The sequence below is a fragment of the Coenobita brevimanus genome, chromosome 6 (assembly GCF_032717465.1).
Source record: "Coenobita brevimanus isolate Jiangsu-jjx chromosome 6, ASM3271746v2, whole genome shotgun sequence".
NCBI classification, from domain to species: Eukaryota; Metazoa; Arthropoda; class Malacostraca; order Decapoda; family Coenobitidae; genus Coenobita; species Coenobita brevimanus.
In genome coordinates, this window is record NC_136959.1 from 8941887 (window position 1) to 8960850 (window position 18964).

Sequence of the window (18964 nt, forward strand, 5' to 3'; positions counted from 1 at the left end):
TTTCTGGTGGTTTCCCTCACATATTGCGTTAAGAAAAACTCTTGTACGAGATCCAGGAGCTTTTGGTCCCAACAGCTTTCTTGGCTATTTATATCTAGAGTATTCCAATTTATATTTGTATTGAAGTCCCCAGTTAGTATAATTCTTTCCGATTTCTCTTCCATTTTATGTAGCAATGATCTTAAACTCTGAATTGTACTCTCTGCCAGGTCCTCATATTCGTCTCTTTCCCATGTGTTTGACCTGGGTGGCATGTACAAATTGGCTACAATTACTTTACCTTCAGATGTGTCGATCTCTACTGCAATCAGTTCTACTTGTGATGGTATATCTAGTTTTATTTCCTTGACTTTTAGATTTTTCTTAGTTAATATTATAATTCCTCCTCCTTTTTCTAAATATCTGTCTCTTCTCCATATATTGTATTCCTCTAAGTTTAGTATGTCATTTGATATCCTTGGTATTAATTTTGTTTCAGTTAGACATAATATTTGTGGTTCATTTTCTCTGACATAATCATTCATCTCTAGTAATTTAGATACCATTCCATCCACATTTGAGTACATCAACTTTATCATCTTGTTTATATACTTGTCATGACATGGTTCTACTACCTTCCTCCTTTTTCTTCCATCCTGTTTGTGTACCACTTTCGTACCTGCAATCCTATTACTTTGTAAAAAAAATTTCTTCTTGTCCTCTTCTGATCTTCCCTCATTTTTTGTTTTTGCTTCCTCCCTTTTCTCTTTCAGTAATTCCAGTTCCTCTTGTGTTAGGCTTCTTTTTATCCATACATTTTTGAACTCCTCTTTTTCCTTAAGATTCTTTGCATTTTTTAGTATCTCTTCCACAGTGTTTACACTCTGGAAAGTCACCTTTAGAGGTCTTGTCTTGCTTTTCTCATATTTCCCTAACCTATTGTGTTCCTCTATGTCTTTACTACAGATTTCCTCTGATACTTCTTTCAGTAAGCTCATTACATTTGCCATCTCCTTTTTGTCTCTTGTGATCTTGTTTTTAATTTCTTCCTCTTCTATACCAGTGATTACTATTGATTTGTTTATCTCTACTGAATCTCTGACTAACTTTGGATTGTTTTGGATTATTCTTTTCACCTCCTTTTTAATGCTTTTTTCCTCCACCCTTGTTTCTAAGTCTTTCTTTACTTTCACCATTTCAGCATACGTGGTTTCTACATCATTTTTGTACCTTTGCACAGCTTCATTCACTTGTGTTATCTTCTCCTCAGTATCACTGCTCTGGTCAATAAGACTGCTAACTTGCCTAATTGTCTCTGTGTCATTTTTGAACTCTTCCATAACACTCTCGTGATTGACTACTGTACTTGCCATTTCACTCATTTTCTTCCTCAGTGTACTCAATTCCACTGTTAGTTCACTGATGGTTGTGTCTTTCTTATTGGCCTCCCTTCCTAGTTTTTCTATTTCTTCCTTTTGCAAGTGCATCTGCTTCTTTATTTCATCAATTTCATTTTTGAAAGCCATTTCTATTTTGTTTACACGTTCAACCAGTCTATTGTGGGTCTCTACTTCAACCAGTTCTTGGTAGAAATCATCATTTTGCTTTTTACCTTTATCCCTTTTCTTTTCCAAATTTGTTTTACTGAAGTATGTATCCATTTTCCAATACTTAAAGTGCAAAGCATGTACTTACAATCTCCGTGTTCTTGTAGTCTAAACAAACCTCAGAGATGACTCAGCGTATTCTTTCGTCTTGGTTCTATTTCCTGTTTTTACAAGTCTTGTTTAAACTTTTTTTTTTTCCTTTTAATAATGAACAATCATTTAGTTTAACCTGGTACTGAGCTTGACTCATACAAAGATACTATTTAGGTAATGCCACTGGCCGTGATGATTTGGTACAGAGCGCCGGTGTCACACGTCCGCCTAGATTGTGTGTGTGTGTGTGTGTGTGTGTGTGGTGCGTCTAATTCTAGATTTACGTTGTTGACGATGGTGGTACACAAATCAAATCAATAGCATAAGACAATACAATACTCACACGTTATCGTTTCTGCCAGACGACTTTAAGATATGGATATATCAGTCAGGTTTAATGTGGCTGATATTAGTTCCACGAGAGCTAAGAAAAATTACTCGCTCCACTGAAGGAAAAAAGTATTGCTAATAATGACGATGAACTGTTTATAAATAAAATGTCGATAAACACAGATAATTTAATTTCACTAAACTGCAGTCCTGTTTTTCCTCACATAGAGTGCCTGTCAATATCCAATTTACATTTGTGTGTAGATAATTACAATTTACTGACACATCATGACGTTCGGATGTGTTTTAACATCTGTTGTCCCACTGAAGTTTTCTTTTATTTTGTTGTATCTGAGTATTTATTGCTCAATGACGAATTTATACGAAACTTGAAGTGGTTTGGCGTGATGGTAGGAACAGCGGTGGAAGTTGTGGGGATTAGCCGCCTGTAACACTGTTTGCTAATGACGTGTTGGGGGTTCATTCAGAACGAGCAGTGAACTTTTTTTTTTTTTTTACGAAATTTAGATCACTAAATATTCTCCTACATCCAACTGCCTAAATCTAATAAAAGTACTTCGCTGAAGATGCTCTCAGAAGGCATATAAAGCAGCTAACCTAAAAGAGCTGTGAAAAAATCGCTCTGAAATATGGTAATATAGTTAAAATTTGGTAACCGTTCTTTAAAAATGTTGCTTATGAAATGCTGGCCTCCAGAAGTAGCTATAAGATCGCTAAAATGGCTATAAGATTGCTAAAATGGCTGCCCTGCTCCTACAACATCTGGGAATGAACCCAGAACCATATGTTTGCTGATTCCTCTCCTCCACTTTCGGCAACAACCTTCCACGTCCCTTTCCTGACTCTCTCCCTGGCAGTCATATGTCTACTTCAAATTCAGACACGGGATCATCACTTACACAACCACCTCAATGGAGTATACTGAATACTTACCAAATTATAGCGATAAGACGCATTATTTACTGATAAAAAAAAAATAGAGAAAGTTAGGTAGAAGGCAAGACAGTAAGCTCAAAGCTTCCTCCCCTGTTATGGTACTCATTTACAGTACGGAAGGAGAGAGAGAGAGAGAGAGAGAGAGAGAGAGAGAGAGAGAGAGAGAGAGAGAGAGAGAGAGAGAGAGAGAGAGAGAGAGAGAGAGAGAGAGAGAGAGAGAGAGAGAGAGAGAGAGAGAGAGAGAGAATTTTAAGATAAATACAGCTGGGAATGCATGAGAATTGATCAAAATGCTGGTGTTTGCTTAAGTAAAGTCAACAGGCTGTCACCATGACCACTAAGGGTTATAACTTCTTGGTTTATTTATTTTTACTGTATATAATTTGTTACAGTATAGGTACAGTGTAGCTGCCAAATGGAGGATGCTGTTTACAGAAAGGTGTAACAACAAGGAAATGATAATGAGACAGAGGAGTATCACACAAAGGCTCAGTTACTGCTTGAATGAGAATAAGGATGTGGTATAAATGGGGTGAACAAGAGGAGCTTACGGTTGCAATGGGATTTGTAAATGCAGCTTTGCTGGTATTGTATATATAGGTCAATATTAACTAGCTTTGTGAAAGAAAAATGAACAGTATATCAGCGTTAAAAGGAAAATGATACATTACATTGGAAGCCACTTTGTATCGAAGGCAAAAGTCCCTTCAATTACTGGATAAAAAAGGTTAAAATGTGGAAACTTAACCATCAATATTTCGTGTCTGGGTGTATAGCTGCATCTACTGGACTTTATGGGACAGACAGAAGAATTACTAAATGTACTGTATATATCGAGTGAAAATAATATACATGAAGTCAGGATTAGTGTGTATATCTATTTATTAGTCTGTCCAATATACTATAATCCTGTGTGTGTGTGTGTGTGTGTGTGTGTGTGTGTGTGTGTGTGTGTGTGTGTGTGTGTGTGCGGCCAAACTGGATTTTGACGGAACTTGGCAAGATGGTTGGAATTGGGTTCCAGATGGTCAAGCTTCAGTTTCATGTTGATTGATATTTTCTGGAGAGGTATTCTGACACCAGATAATTAGCCCCTTTGGTGATGAAATACACGCATGTGGAAGAAGTGACGAGGCATTTCCGTGGCGTGCTATACGTCTTGAGTGAGCGAGAGAGAAGGTGTACATCCACAATCCGATGTCTCTTGCTTGCTACAAACAGACACTTAATTCAGCAGAAAATGGTGGTAGATGGTGATGGTGGTGGTAGCTATGATGATGATGGTGATGGTGGTGGAGGTGGTGGTGGTAGCTTTGGTGGTGGTGGTGGTGGTAGTGATGGTAGCTGTGACGATGATGGTGATGGTGTGTGTGACGATGATGGTGATGGTGTGTGTGATAATGATGATGATGGTCGTGGTAAATGAGGTGTTGGTTGCATCTGTGATGATAGTGGTGGTGATGGTGGCTGTGATGATGATGGTGTTAGATGTGATGATGATGGGTGGAGTGATGGTGGTGGTAGTGGTGGTGATGGTTGTTGAGGTGATGATAAATAATGGTGATGGTGGTAGCTGTGGTGGTGGTAATGATGGTGGTGGTGGTAGCTGTGGTGCTGGTGGTAACTGTGGTGGTGGTGGTGGTGGCTGGGATGATGGTGATATGCTAGTGGTGGTGGCTGAGGTGATGGTAAAGATGGTGGTGGTGGTAGCTGTGGTGGTGATGGTCACAGATCTTCAGAAACGGCTCTCATGTGGGAAAGGGCTTTGCATGGCCGCAAAGCACTTTCTCCAAAGAGATACGTGATTCAGAGATTACTCTAATTTGGACAAATACCCGATAGGACCGCGAGGCTCTTGTTCTGACATGTATTTACAGTACAGCATCGAGTGTAAAAAGTACGAAAATCAACTAAGAAGGAAAATTATATCTACGTTTCTGTCTACCTATCTCTCTTCAGTAATGAGAGGATTATAAATATCTTTCTTTTTCAGGAGTTGAAAGGTTAGGAGGCTCCGGTAGTAAAGTGATTGATCAAAGATGGAAGGAAGCCATACCCAAACCTACCACTGCATGAAGGCAACAGATGACTGCAGATTTTATACATCCCATACAACACCTTACCAAGGAACGTATCATGTGAACTATGAAAGCTTTACCTTCAACACTACTGCAGACCAGGTACTCCTGGCATCCCAGTATGATAGGAAGAGTGGCAGATAGTAACTTTTAATATTATTATTATTATTATTATTTTTATTATTATTATTATAATTATCATTATTATTATTATTACTATGATGATGATGATGATGATGATCTATCCATCCATCCACCATTCAATCCTACATTGCCCCATGAGGAGCGTAGGAGCCCGGGGCTAGGCAGTTGGTCTCGACATTTAAGATCAGAGTGACCAGCCTCACTCATCCCTGAGTGGGATTACATTCGCAATCAACCCCAACCATTCCTTGGATATAAACCTTCACCGGCTCAATCCGACTGGAGCGCAATAATTATCCACTTTACCACCAGGAGCCAAAATATGGCTATATGGTTACCACCCAGCGTAGTAAATGGTTTCCTGGTGTACTGTACAGGAAACCATTTGGCTTATCACTCAGTGCAGAGTCACCCACAGGCAGAAGGAAAAGGAAAGAATGAAGGAAAGAAAGACAGAAGAGGGAGTGTAAAGTCACCTGTAGGCAGAAGGACAAGGAAAGAATGAAGGAAAGAAAGACAGAAGAGGATGGAAGGAAAGAAGGATGGAAGAGAGGAAAGGGTAGACACCCGAGAGCAGCACTACATCAAGTGAGTGGATGGTGAGCGCCCCCACCTACCATAAATTATTATTATTATTATTATTATTATAACTTTGATCATCATTGCAACATATTGCAGTATACCACTAGGTAGGTTAAACATCTCTAAGTGTGGAGGGTTCGAACCCCCTCGCCTGTGCAGGTGTAGAGGCAGCGAGACCGCTCTAATCTACCTATACAATGGTGTCTTTCGGATTCCCACATCCCGACCTATTGCAATGGATACACCAGTGAGTTTAAGTCAACACCAGCACAATGACTGACCTTCTTCTCCTTCTTCTTCTTGTTAATATTTCCAGAGTAATTATTCTCATTAATGCTGTTATTATAAGTACAATTTTTACAACTATAACAATAGAAATAATAATATTAAAATAATAATAATAATAATAATAATAATAATAATAATAATTATTATTATTATTATTATTATTATCATTATTTAAGCAACGTTGGGTCTGGTTAGTACTTGGATGGGTGACCGCCTGGGAACATCAGATGCTGTTGGCATCCCTACGTGTCAAGTGGGGTTGGTGGAGGATTAGTGCCCCTCCCTGTAAAACAATTAACTCTAAGCCCTTGGCCACCCCGTTTGGGATACATGGCGTCTGGCAATGAATGATGAATTATTATCATTATTGTTGTTGTTAGTAGTAGCAGTAGTTATAGTATTTGTAGTAGTAGTAGTATCATCACCTCCACTATCATCACCATCATCTTCATCATTAACATAATCATCATGCTCATCATCATTACTCAATATTATTATTAGTACCACTATTACTACTACTGCTACACTACAGTCCGATGGGACCACCACTCACGTACTCATTAACATGATCACAAATAGGCTGGTCTTCCTTTCGTCGCTGAATTTGCGATTATTTCTCCACGATCCAGGAACAGCTCCGTCTCTGTCGGCGACCTGTTTGTGTGCATGTGAGTATATGCCTATGCGTGTAGGACTGAATCTGTCACTGGTTGTGCTTGTAATAATAATAGTATAAATCAAAAAATATTTTTGAGTTGGTTTATCATAAAAATTAATGCTGTGAAAGATTAAAGCTGTGAAAGATTATATATAATGCTGTGAAAGATTATATATACTGTATGTATATATATATATATATATATATATATATATATATATATATATATATATATATATATCACGTTGAGTACACCGCTTCCCGTCCGATTAGTGAAGTTAAGGAACGTTGGGTCTGGTTAGTACTTGGATGGGTGACCGCTTGGGAACACCAGATGCTGTTGGCATCCCTACGTGTCAAGTGGGGTTGGTGGAGGATTAGTGCCCCTCCCTGTAAAACAATTAACTCTAAGCCCTTGGCCACCCCGTTTGGGATACATGGCGTCTGGCAATGGATGGAAGGATGGGGACTACTCCTATTACTGTTATTAACAATAGTAATAATACAGTAATAATAATAATAATAATAATAATAATATTTATCATTATTACTACTACTACTAGTACTACTACTACTACTACTACTACTACTACTAATAATAATACCACCAATATAGGTCAAGGGTTAAATCCGCTAAAGTGAACGTTGTCAGTACAGGAATAATGCACACAAGAGTCAGAGTTAGATCGGGACACCGTAATGAATAATTTGACAAATGAAGTATTGTGGGTGAGATATCAGGAAAAATAATGGACACTTTCAACTCATATTATGCACTACTGGACACGGGAAAAATACCGAATTTCCGAGCAGTGATGACACGAGGACATAATGCAACCTTAATTAGAAGGATAAAAGGAGCTCATGTTGGGAATAAGAATATGTGGAACTGTGACTGATGCTGTGTGTGGGGGGGGGGATGAAGACTTTGATCTACAAATCAGACAGGGTTGAGGTGCATGTGAAAACTACTGATTTGGATGAAGTTATTGACAGCAGCTGAGTCACTATTTATGGTCTTACTGATAAACTACGATAGGTGTGAATCGAATGTGAAAAAAAAAAAAAAAAAAAAAAAAAAAACGGAGGAGCCAAGATAAACTCGGAAGGTAGTTGGTGTAACAGGGAAGAATGCTTACTGAAAATGGAAATACAAAACTAAATTAATGTAAAGGAAAACGGTTGATTAAGAATGAGGTTCAGGAACAAAGTTCAACCCGGTACGTAAGAATCAAGTCACCAACACGTTGCCTGGAATATATCTGCTTGAAACGTGAAGATATTCGAGTCCCGAGACGAATGGCGTCGTTATAGGTCTAAAGAAGGAGTCTCCCGGCCACCGTTTGTTGCATAGACAAGCCGTTCAAGCCAGAAATGCCCCAGGATGACAGCGAAAAGCGAGATTCTTCTGGAAATATTATTGTTGTAATAAATCTGATTGGGAAATGTGCGTGTGTTGCCTGAATGGGACGTGTGTGGGTTTGGGAGGGATGTGGGTGTGTCCTGGGGGTGTGGTGGTAAGTGTGTGTTGTGGTGTGGTGATGTGAGTTGTGGAGTTGTGCTGGTAAGTGTGTGTTGTGGAAGTGTGGTGGTGTGTTGTGGAGGTGTGATGGTTAGTGTGTGTTGTGGAGGTGTGGTGGTAAGTGTGTGTTGTGGAGGTGTGGTGGTAAGTGTGTGTTGTGGAGGTGTGGTTAAGTGTGGTAGTAAGAGTATGAAGAGTAAATGTGGTAGTAAGTGTGTGTTTGCAGGTGTGGTAGATACTGGTAAGTTATGACGAGAAATATTAATTGGGTTATCGAAGGGTGAGTCAAGCTACAGTTATCCTGGTGTACTCAATATAAGCCATTAATTCAGGCTGCATCACTTAGTTCATTGAAGCATCAGGTTGTTACCACATGAATTATTATAGCAAACCTGTTATTTTTGCCATAATGGTATTCTTTTTTCCCTGGTTTACTTTTAAATTTGCCGTCAGTGCTAATTGGATGACTATTACTGCACAATTCTTGCCTACCACTGCCAGCCAGACTCACAACTCTGATGGTGAAGTAATAGTGTCTGCTGACCTCACGTACTTGTAGGCTATCGCTATTAATTACTGAATCTTTAACATTAACTACTTCCGTATGATGTTATGTTTACTTCTGAATTAGACAGGGTGGGAATAACATGAATAAAATAGTAAAAGACATCATATTGTTGGCAGGTTTATTTGAATCTGTTCGTCTCTTTCGGTACAGCAGGCTTTTTCTTAGGTGAATTAAATCATCTGGGGCTTGTAAGAATACACTGTATAGTGACGTCATGGTACTGAATGTCAACCAGACAGATTGTGACCTGCGCTCTCTGTCGCAGCTCACCACAACTCTAGTCCAACCTCCTTCACGTGCTGTTAATATTAACCACCTATCCTACTTTGCTAATAATGTCTGCTGATAAGGATGCGGGGACAAACCGTTCCACTGAGCACTGGGATTACCCACCAAAATGAAAATTGTATACAGTAATCAAGTGAAAGAACTTTCTGTAAAACCACCTAATGCCATTGCTATTTCATTTTACAAACGTAACAAGAAACAACTCTCGCAAGTTGTTGCTTAAAGGCTTTCCTCCTCTGTATAGAGGGCCGGGGCCTTAATATTGCCTGGCCATTGGTGTGAATGCTATATTAATAAATAACAGAGAGGCTGTATCTCTCAGTCACGGTCAATGGCCAGAGGCCAAAGGTCCTCTGGATGGTATTATTTCAGAATTACACCCAACTCACGGAGACTGAAATTAATATGTTCTCCAGGTAACTTGTGCAACTTTGAGCCATTTCTTTTCTATATACCTCCGTTCCAGATGCGCTTTAAAGTACTCAGTAAATAGGGAGGAAAGGGGGGAGGGATTGTCTCGCTCCTAGCTTCGTCTGTTATCGCATCGAAGCTAAAATTACGATATGTCAAGTTAGGTTAAGAGAGGGTAGCTTAGTTTAGTTCACTTTAACATAGATACAATAAAAGATGGACACAGGAGCTTGAGAATCCCACCCCCCCACCTCCTTGTGTCCTGAGTACACAAGAGCATTTGCAACGGATGATTACAGAAGCGAAATTGCTTAGAATTATTCTTTTAGTAATGGGCACGTTAATCCGGCATCCGTTAGTTACGGTAGGTGGAATTCCGAAGATTGACCCTCGGGGCTTGGTGTAGTTATTGGGAGCCATACGTGTCGGGATTGAACTTTAAGTAAAGCCACATACACACAATACATAACAGTAGAACAGAGTACAGGTTAAGTGATGATAGGGAAGCGTTGTGTCTCCTTGAGATACGTGTTTAGAGAGACAATTGTAACAACAGAGACAGCCGCACCACGCAGCATGTGTGGGGATTGGGCTGATGACTGTGTCAGTTGTATGTATGTCTGGGATGGAGTAGGAGATTCCAACCCTAAGATGTGTTGTGGCTGTGTGTGGGAGGAGATAGTGTACGAGGGGAAAGGGTGTGTTTGCATTACAGTGCTTGTAGTCTGCGCCAGGTTAACCACTGTAAAACCAGTATCGGCAACAAATCTGACTGAAGAAGCTGTTGTTGACAGATCGGGTGATAATGAGGGTTCACGCTATGTGTCGGCGGCATACCAGCTGGCCGGCAGGGAACCCTGGTTCATCCAGCATTCGCGTTCCTCACCAGTGAGGGCTGGTGTTTTGGTTCAGATGGACTGCCTAACCTGCAACATGCTGGTAACCAAAGTGATGCCTGTAATGAAGTGCGTCGGGACAAACTTGGCTGCATCAAGTGTCCTGTCACTGCCTACATGGCTGGGGATCCAGTGGGTGGTGATAGGTATACCTGTTTTGACTACCACGGTTCTGATCCTCGAAAATGAACTAAAAATCCTGATAGTATCGAGGTGATTTGCCTTGCTTAGTGCCGTGAGGGATTCGGTATATTAAAAGGGATAATGGAGACTTTAACCCCTTCAGTACACTGGGCTTTCCTTTGCTGAATAAAATTGTTTGGAGTTTGCAAAAGTAAACCAGAAAAGATGCTATCACACTGAAAGGGTAAACTATACAAAATATTCCCTTCTAGGCTTTATGTCTCAACTCACAACTCTAAGCCACTCTCCATCAAGTTCTATTAATGCTGAATGGTAAATGTTTTTTTTTTTTTTTTTTAAATAAATAACAGAACGGAGGAAGGAAAATCAAATGAGTAAAAAAAAATAATCCATACACCAGATTACTTGTGTCCTCTGTTCATAAAATATTTGTAACACTTAGACTTGAACAGTTGTGGGTTGAAATTTGGAGGAAAACAACTCTGGGGAAGAGAGTTCCAGAGAGATGCAGTTCGGGGAATAAAAGAATTTTGATTGGCAGAAGTTCTGCAATATGGCTGAGTGACATTCCAGTCATGAGCGCTACCAGATGCCCGTGTAGCACGAGGGAAGGCATGGAGAGGTGGTATCATGGACGCAACTTCGTCTGAGCATTTGCCAAAAAAATATCTGTAAAATAATGCAAGGGAGGCAACATTCCTTCTTACTTGCAGAGGAGGTAGTTTATATGTAATGGCGGGGTTGTTAATGATTCTAACAGCTTTATTCTGAATTTTGTCTGGTATATTAAGCACTGATACCACCATGCTGATATATTACGAAGGTTCCAAGCACTACTTTAGTTTTATATCACTGCTGCCTATATTAAGAGCTCCCCCTTGCCTGTCTGAGCACGTCACATAGCACATCATCATTGCTTGTCGATTTTTATCATTTAATGCACTCCAGAATAAATAAAAATCTCTTCCCCTACTTTCATTTATAGTCACATCCTTGTTCATCCTACAAAATCTTATGACCATCGATGACTCCCCTTCTCTCTCTCTCTCTCTCTCTCTCTCTCTCTCTCTCACACACACACACACACACACACACACACACACACACACACACACACACACACACACACACACACGAGTAAATAGCATAATAAACCAGACTAATTGCTGCAACAAGATTTTAACAAGTAAAGACGTGTGGGAGAGGCATGGTGTAGTGGTGGATTGTCACCCATCAGACTTAATTGTCACTTTGATTAACTCAGTCCACGACAGCTCTCTCTCTCTCTCTCTCTCTCTCTCTCTCTCTCTCTCTCTCTCTCTCTCTCTCTCTCTTTCTCTCTCTCTCTTATCGGAGAGCTTAGCAAATATACGATAGGACAGCTTCAGTATATCACGTTTATTAACAAGAGAACCTGAATTTGGATTCAACCCTCCGATCCGGTGATTAGTTAGTTCTTGTTATCACCGAAAGTAGGCGGTAGCAGCAGTCGAACAGGGCAATACTCCCAACTTAAATGGAAAGCTGCTGACAGGGAGAGCTGGAGCTATCGTTTCATCAGCCCTCGAAACTAGCTTTTGTCCATCTCCCTTTACTGAATTTTTCAGTTTCAGTAACACAAACAGTAGGCCAGCATACTCTCCAATACAAGCTCCTATAACTGCCAACATCCAATTACATGCACAATGCACATTATACTTCCTATTTTAAAAATGGCATCTCAACATCAAGCCTCAGAATCCAAAAAGAGGGGGGGAGAGACCATAAAAGCCCCAACCATCCGTCCCTCTCCCGGTGACGACCAAGCAAGTTGTCTGGAACCAGTGTCTGACTCCATTCTTCATTTCTGCACCTTTTGCAGGCTTTCCTCTAACTTCCTCCTTGTTGAATACCACCTCTCCTCCTCTAAACCTCACATTCTCTTCCTCACAGCGACTTATCCATCTCGGACGACTGATAGCAAACCCGTCTCTGTACCCTCCTACTTTCTCAGTACTCACTTCAAAGTTAAAGGTGGCTGTTGTGTATAGGTACGCAACAACATATCTTGCATTCGTCTTCCTGAACTTGGATCTTCTGAATTCTCTTTTCTCTGCCTTTGGCTATCCTGTCATTCTCTGACCAAATATATCTGTGCTGTTTACTTATCCCCTAATTCTACCGACTATGAAAAATTCTTTACAACCTTACTTCTAAGAAGGAACACATCCTATCAGTTTCTCCTTTCTCTGAAATCTCCATTCTAGGTGATTTGAATGTTCACCACCACCTTTGGCTCTCATCTCCTTTCGCTCATCACCTGGTGAACAAGCCTACATCTTTTCTATCCTTAATGACTTAGAGCAGCTTTGACAGCATCATGCCCGTATCCCTGACCATCTTGGAGAGAGTTATAACATACTTGACCTCTTCCCTACAACTAATCCTTCTGTTTATGCTGTTAATCTTTACTATTAGTTGGTCTCCTCTGATCACAACTTTATCACCTTAACCTATCCTATTGCTCCAGTAAGGCCTGCGAAATCTCCCAAGAAATGGTGGCTTTGGCACTTTGGAGCTGATGACTGGGAGGCCCTCAGGCAGTACTCCTTTGGTTTTCCCTGGAATGATCAATGTTACCATGGCCGAGAGCCATCTGAGTGTGTCTTGTGCAGTTTGAATGTTATTCTCTCGTGCATGGAAGCATGGATTCGTTTCTCCTACCCTGTTACTAATGAAAAAAAAAAAAAAATGGCGTAATCATGCTTATTGCAATGCTGTCCTCAATAAGGAGAGGGCCTTCAAAGGTACCGGAGCCAACCGATCACTGAATTTCATATCTTTTATGTTTCTGCCCGTAACTGTGCTAAGTCTGTCCATTGTACTGCTATAAATTTCTTTCATACTAAATGATCTGATCTCTCCAACTCAACTTTTTCTCATTCATTCTGGCACCTTGCCAAAAACCTTTCCAACAACTTTACCTCATCATCATTCCCTACTCTTTTCTGACCTGATGACTCTGTTTCTTCTACTGACAAAGTGGAACTCTTCACTCAGACTTTCTCCTCCAATCCACCTTAGATGATTCGGGTGCTGTTCCTCCTTCATTTCCCTTCCCCTCTCACTGACTTCCTCAAGGCTAATATTAAAATGTCTTCAACTGAAGAATTTTCTGTCATCGCTGGCCTCAGTACAAACAAGGCATAGGGCCTGATGGGGTCCCTCCTGTTGTTCTCAAGAACTGTGCTTCTGTGCTTACACCCTACCTGGGGAAATTCTTTCGCTTTGTCTTTCAACTTGTATCTTTCTTGCTGGAAGCTTGCGCCCATTCAGCCTGTCCCAAGGAAGGTTGGCCATTCCCAACCCTCTAAATATTGCCCAGTTTCTTTAACATCCTGTATTTAAAAGTTTTTAAATCTTTTTATAACAAAAATACCACCTTTCCTATTACAACTTTCTTTTCGATCGTCATTGTGGATTCTGCCAGGGACACTCCCCTGGCAAACTTCTCACATATCTTTCAGACCCCTGGTCATTCTCCATTCCGGACTTTGGCGAAGGCTTTGCCATTGCATTTGACATCTCAAAGGATTTCGATTGAGTCTGGCAAAAATCTTTAATTTCCAAACTTCCCTATTAAAATTTCTATCCTTCTATGTGTGCCTTATTCTCTAGTTTCCTTTCTGGTCATTCTGTAGCTACTGTTGTAGATGACCACCATTCTTCTCCTAGAGCTGTCAATAGTGGTGTTCCTCAGGACTCTGTCCTATCACCAACTCTCTTCCTCTTATTCATCAAAGACCTTCTACACTGTACATCTAGCCGTATCTACTCATATGCTGATGACTCCACTCTTTACCTTTCCATTCGCTTCCCATAGCGTCCATCTCAGCAGTTACTTAAAAAAAAAAAAAAAAAAAAAAAACGAGGGATGTGGCTATGGCACACTTAATGTCTGACTTAGCTCATATATCAGATTGGGGTAAAAGTAATTTTGTTTTTAATGCATCAAAAACTCAGTTCAACCCATCGAAATCTTCCAGACGAGTATCCTCTAATGTTTATCTATATCCAACTCAATCCTGCATCATTTTTAAACATACTTAGGGTTTCATTCTCTCGGGATTTATCTTGGAAAGAACATTATTACCTCTCTTGTAAAATCTGCTTCCAAGAGATTAGGTGAGCTAAGCCCACTCTGTGCCTTCTTTACCCCTGGACGAGGGAAGGCATGGAGAGGTGGTATCATGGACGCAACTTCGTCTGAGCATTTGCCAAAAAAATATCTGTAAAATAATGCAAGGGAGGCAACATTCCTTCTTACTTGCAGAGGAGGTAGTTTATATGTAATGGCAGGGTTGTTAATGATTCTAACAGCTTTATTCTGAATTTTGTCTGGTATATTAAGCACTGATACCACCATGCTGATATATTACGAAGGTTCCAAGCACTACTTTAGTTTTATATCACTGCTGCCTATATTAAGAGCTCCCCCTTGCCTGTCTGAGCACGTCACATAGCACATCATTATTGCTTGTCGATTTTTATCATTTAATGCACTCCAGAATAAATAAAAATCTCTTCCCCTACTTTCATTTATAGTCACATCCTTGTTCATCCTACAAAATCTTATGACCATCGATGACTCCCCTTCTCTCTCTCTCTCTCTCTCTCTCTCTCTCTCTCTCTCTCTCTCTCTCTCTCTCTCTCTCTCTCACACACACACACACACACACACACACACACACACACACACACACACACACACACACCACACACACACACACACACACGAGTAAATAGCATAATAAACCAGACTAATTGCTGCAACAAGATTTTAACAAGTAAAGACGTGTGGGAGAGGCATGGTGTAGTGGTGGATTGTCACCCATCAGACTTAATTGTCACTTTGATTAACTCAGTCCACGACAGCTCTCTCTCTCTCTCTCTCTCTCTCTCTCTCTCTCTCTCTCTCTCTTTCTCTCTCTCTCTTATCGGAGAGCTTAGCAAATATACGATAGGACAGCTTCAGTATATCACGTTTATTAACAAGAGAACCTGAATTTGGATTCAACCCTCCGATCCGGTGATTAGTTAGTTCTTGTTATCACCGAAAGTAGGCGGTAGCAGCAGTCGAACAGGGCAATACTCCCAACTTAAATGGAAAGCTGCTGACAGGGAGAGCTGGAGCTACCGTTTCATCAGCCCTCGAAACTAGCTTTTGTCCATCTCCCTTTACTGAATTTTTCAGTTTCAGTAACACAAACAGTAGGCCAGCATGCTCTCCAATACAAGCTCCTATAACTGCCAACATCCAATTACATGCACAATGCACATTATACTTCCTATTTTAAAAATGGCATCTCAACATCAAGCCTCAGAATCCAAAAAGAGGGGGGGAGAGACCATAAAAGCCCCAACCATCCGTCCCTCTCCCGGTGACGACCAAGCAAGTTGTCTGGAACCAGTGTCTGACTCCATTCTTCATTTCTGCACCTTTTGCAGGCTTTCCTCTAACTTCCTCCTTGTTGAATACCACCTCTCCTCCTCTAAACCTCACATTCTCTTCCTCACAGCGACTTATCCATCTCGGACGACTGATAGCAAACCCGTCTCTGTACCCTCCTACTTTCTCAGTACTCACTTCAAAGTTAAAGGTGGCTGTTGTGTATAGGTACGCAACAACATATCTTGCATTCGTCTTCCTGAACTTGGATCTTCTGAATTCTCTTTTCTCTGCCTTTGGCTATCCTGTCATTCTCTGACCAAATATATCTGTGCTGTTTACTTATCCCCTAATTCTACCGACTATGAAAAATTCTTTACAACCTTACTTCTAAGAAGGAACACATCCTATCAGTTTCTCCTTTCTCTGAAATCTCCATTCTAGGTGATTTGAATGTTCACCACCACCTTTGGCTCTCATCTCCTTTCGCTCATCCACCTGGTGAACAAGCCTACATCTTTTCTATCCTTAATGACTTAGAGCAGCTTTGACAGCATCATGCCCGTATCCCTGACCATCTTGGAGAGAGTTATAACATACTTGACCTCTTCCTTACAACTAATCCTTCTGTTTATGCTGTTAATCTTTACTATTAGTTGGTCTCCTCTGATCACAACTTTATCACCTTAACCTATCCTATTGCTCCAGTAAGGCCTGCGAAATCTCCCAAGAAATGGTGGCTTTGGCATTTTGGAGCTGATGACTGGGAGGCCCTCAGGCAGTACTCCTTTGGTTTTCCCTGGAATGATCAATATTACCATGGCCGAGAGCCATCTGAGTGTGTCTTGTGCAGTTTGAATGTTATTCTCTCGTGCATGGAAGCATGGATTCGTTTCTCCTACCCTGTTACTAATGAAAAAAAAAAAATGGCATAATCATGCTTATTGCAATGCTGTCCTCAATAAGGAGAGGGCCTTCAAAGGTACCGGAGCCAACCGATCACTGAATTTCATATCTTTTATGTTTCTGCCCGTAACTGTGCTAAGTCTGTCCATTGTACTGCTATAAATTTCTTTCATACTAAATGATCTGATCTCTCCAACTCAACTTTTTCTCATTCATTCTGGCACCTTGCCAAAAACCTTTCCAACAACTTTACCTCATCATCATTCCCTACTCTTTTCTGACCTGATGACTCTGTTTCTTCTACTGACAAAGTGGAACTCTTCACTCAGACTTTCTCCTCCAATCCACCTTAGATGATTCGGGTGCTGTTCCTCCTTCATTTCCCTTCCCCTCTCACTGATTTCCTCAAGGCTAATATTAAAATGTCTTCAACTGAAGAATTTTCTGTCATCGCTGGCCTCAGTACAAACAAGGCATAGGGCCTGATGGGGTCCCTCCTGTTGTTCTCAAGAACTGTGCTTCTGTGCTTACACCCTACCTGGGGAAATTCTTTCGCTTTGTCTTTCAACTTGTATCTTTCTTGTTGGAAGCTTGCGCCCATTCAGCCTGTCCCAAGGAAGGTTGGCCATTCCCAACCCTCTAAATATTGCCCAGTTTCTTTAACATCCTGTATTTAAAAGTTTTTAAATCTTTTTATAACAAAAATACCACCTTTCCTATTACAACTTTCTTTTCGATCGTCAGTGTGGATTCTGCCAGGGACACTCCCCTGGCAAACTTCTCACATATCTTTCAGACCCCTGGTCATTCTCCATTCCGGACTTTGGCGAAGGCTTTGCCATTGCATTTGACATCTCAAAGGATTTCGATTGAGTCTGGCAAAAATCTTTAATTTCCAAACTTCCCTATTAAAATTTCTATCCTTCTATGTGTGCCTTATTCTCTAGTTTCCTTTCTGGTCATTCTGTAGCTACTGTTGTAGATGACCACCATTCTTCTCCTAGAGCTGTCAATAGTGGTGTTCCTCAGGACTCTGTCCTATCACCAACTCTCTTCCTCTTATTCATCAAAGACCTTCTACACTGTACATCTAGCCGTATCTACTCATATGCTGATGACTCCACTCTTTACCTTTCCATTCGCTTCCCATAGCGTCCATCTCAGCAGTTACATAAAAAAAAAAAAAAAAAAAAAAAAAAAAACGAGGGATGTGGCTATGGCGCACTTAATGTCTGACTTAGCTCATATATCAGATTGGGGTAAAAGTAATTTTGTTTTTAATGCATCAAAAACTCAGTTCAACCCATCGAAATCTTCCAGACGAGTATCCTCTAATGTTTATCTATATCCAACTCAATCCTGCATCATTTTTAAACATACTTAGGGTTTCATTCTCTCGGGATTTATCTTGGAAAGAACATTATTACCTCTCTTGTAAAATCTGCTTCCAAGAGATTAGGTGAGCTAAGCCCACTCTGTGCCTTCTTTACCCCTGCACATTTGACTTTATACACGTGTTTTGTTCACTCCTGTGTAGACAATAAATCTAATGAATGGGGAGGCTCCCCACATATCTCTCTTCTCAACAAGGAGGAGTCAAAGGGTTTTAATCTCATTAACTCTCCTCTTACTGGCTCACGTCAACATCTATCTCTTTGCCGCACTGTTGCATCTTGATCTCATTTTTGTCGATACTTCAACGGTCACTGCTGCTCTGAACTGTCTACCTGCAGTCCCCTACCATTACACTGGCCGCATAGCACCCAGTTAGCAACATATTCTTACCCTTTTTCTGTCCAACTTTCTAACTCATATATTAATCACTCCTCCCAGCCCTTTATGTATGCAGCATGTCAACTCTGGAACTGTCTTCCTCTGTCTATTTTTCCTACTGCCAACGACCTCCAGTCTTTCAAATGCAATGAGTCCAGGAATTTCAAAATGAATGGCTCCTCTCTGTTATATTGTTTTTGTTTTTTGTTTTTTGGAGGGGACAGTCTAGCAGGCTTCTGGCCTTTGGTTCCTTCTTCCCTGCATAAAGAAAAAAAAATCAAGCGGCTTAATTCACTTCTGCATTTTTTCACA

The 18964-nt window shown here is 40.6% G+C and overlaps 1 protein-coding gene and 1 pseudogene across 1 annotated transcript in view; one reads left to right on the plus strand and one right to left on the minus strand.

Moving 5' to 3' along the window:
• Positions 1-18964, minus strand: part of LOC145399667 (uncharacterized) — a 241162-nt gene that overhangs the window by 139056 nt on the left and 83142 nt on the right. The window lies entirely within an intron of this gene.
• On the plus strand, positions 6944-7062 carry LOC145403100 (5S ribosomal RNA; annotated as a pseudogene).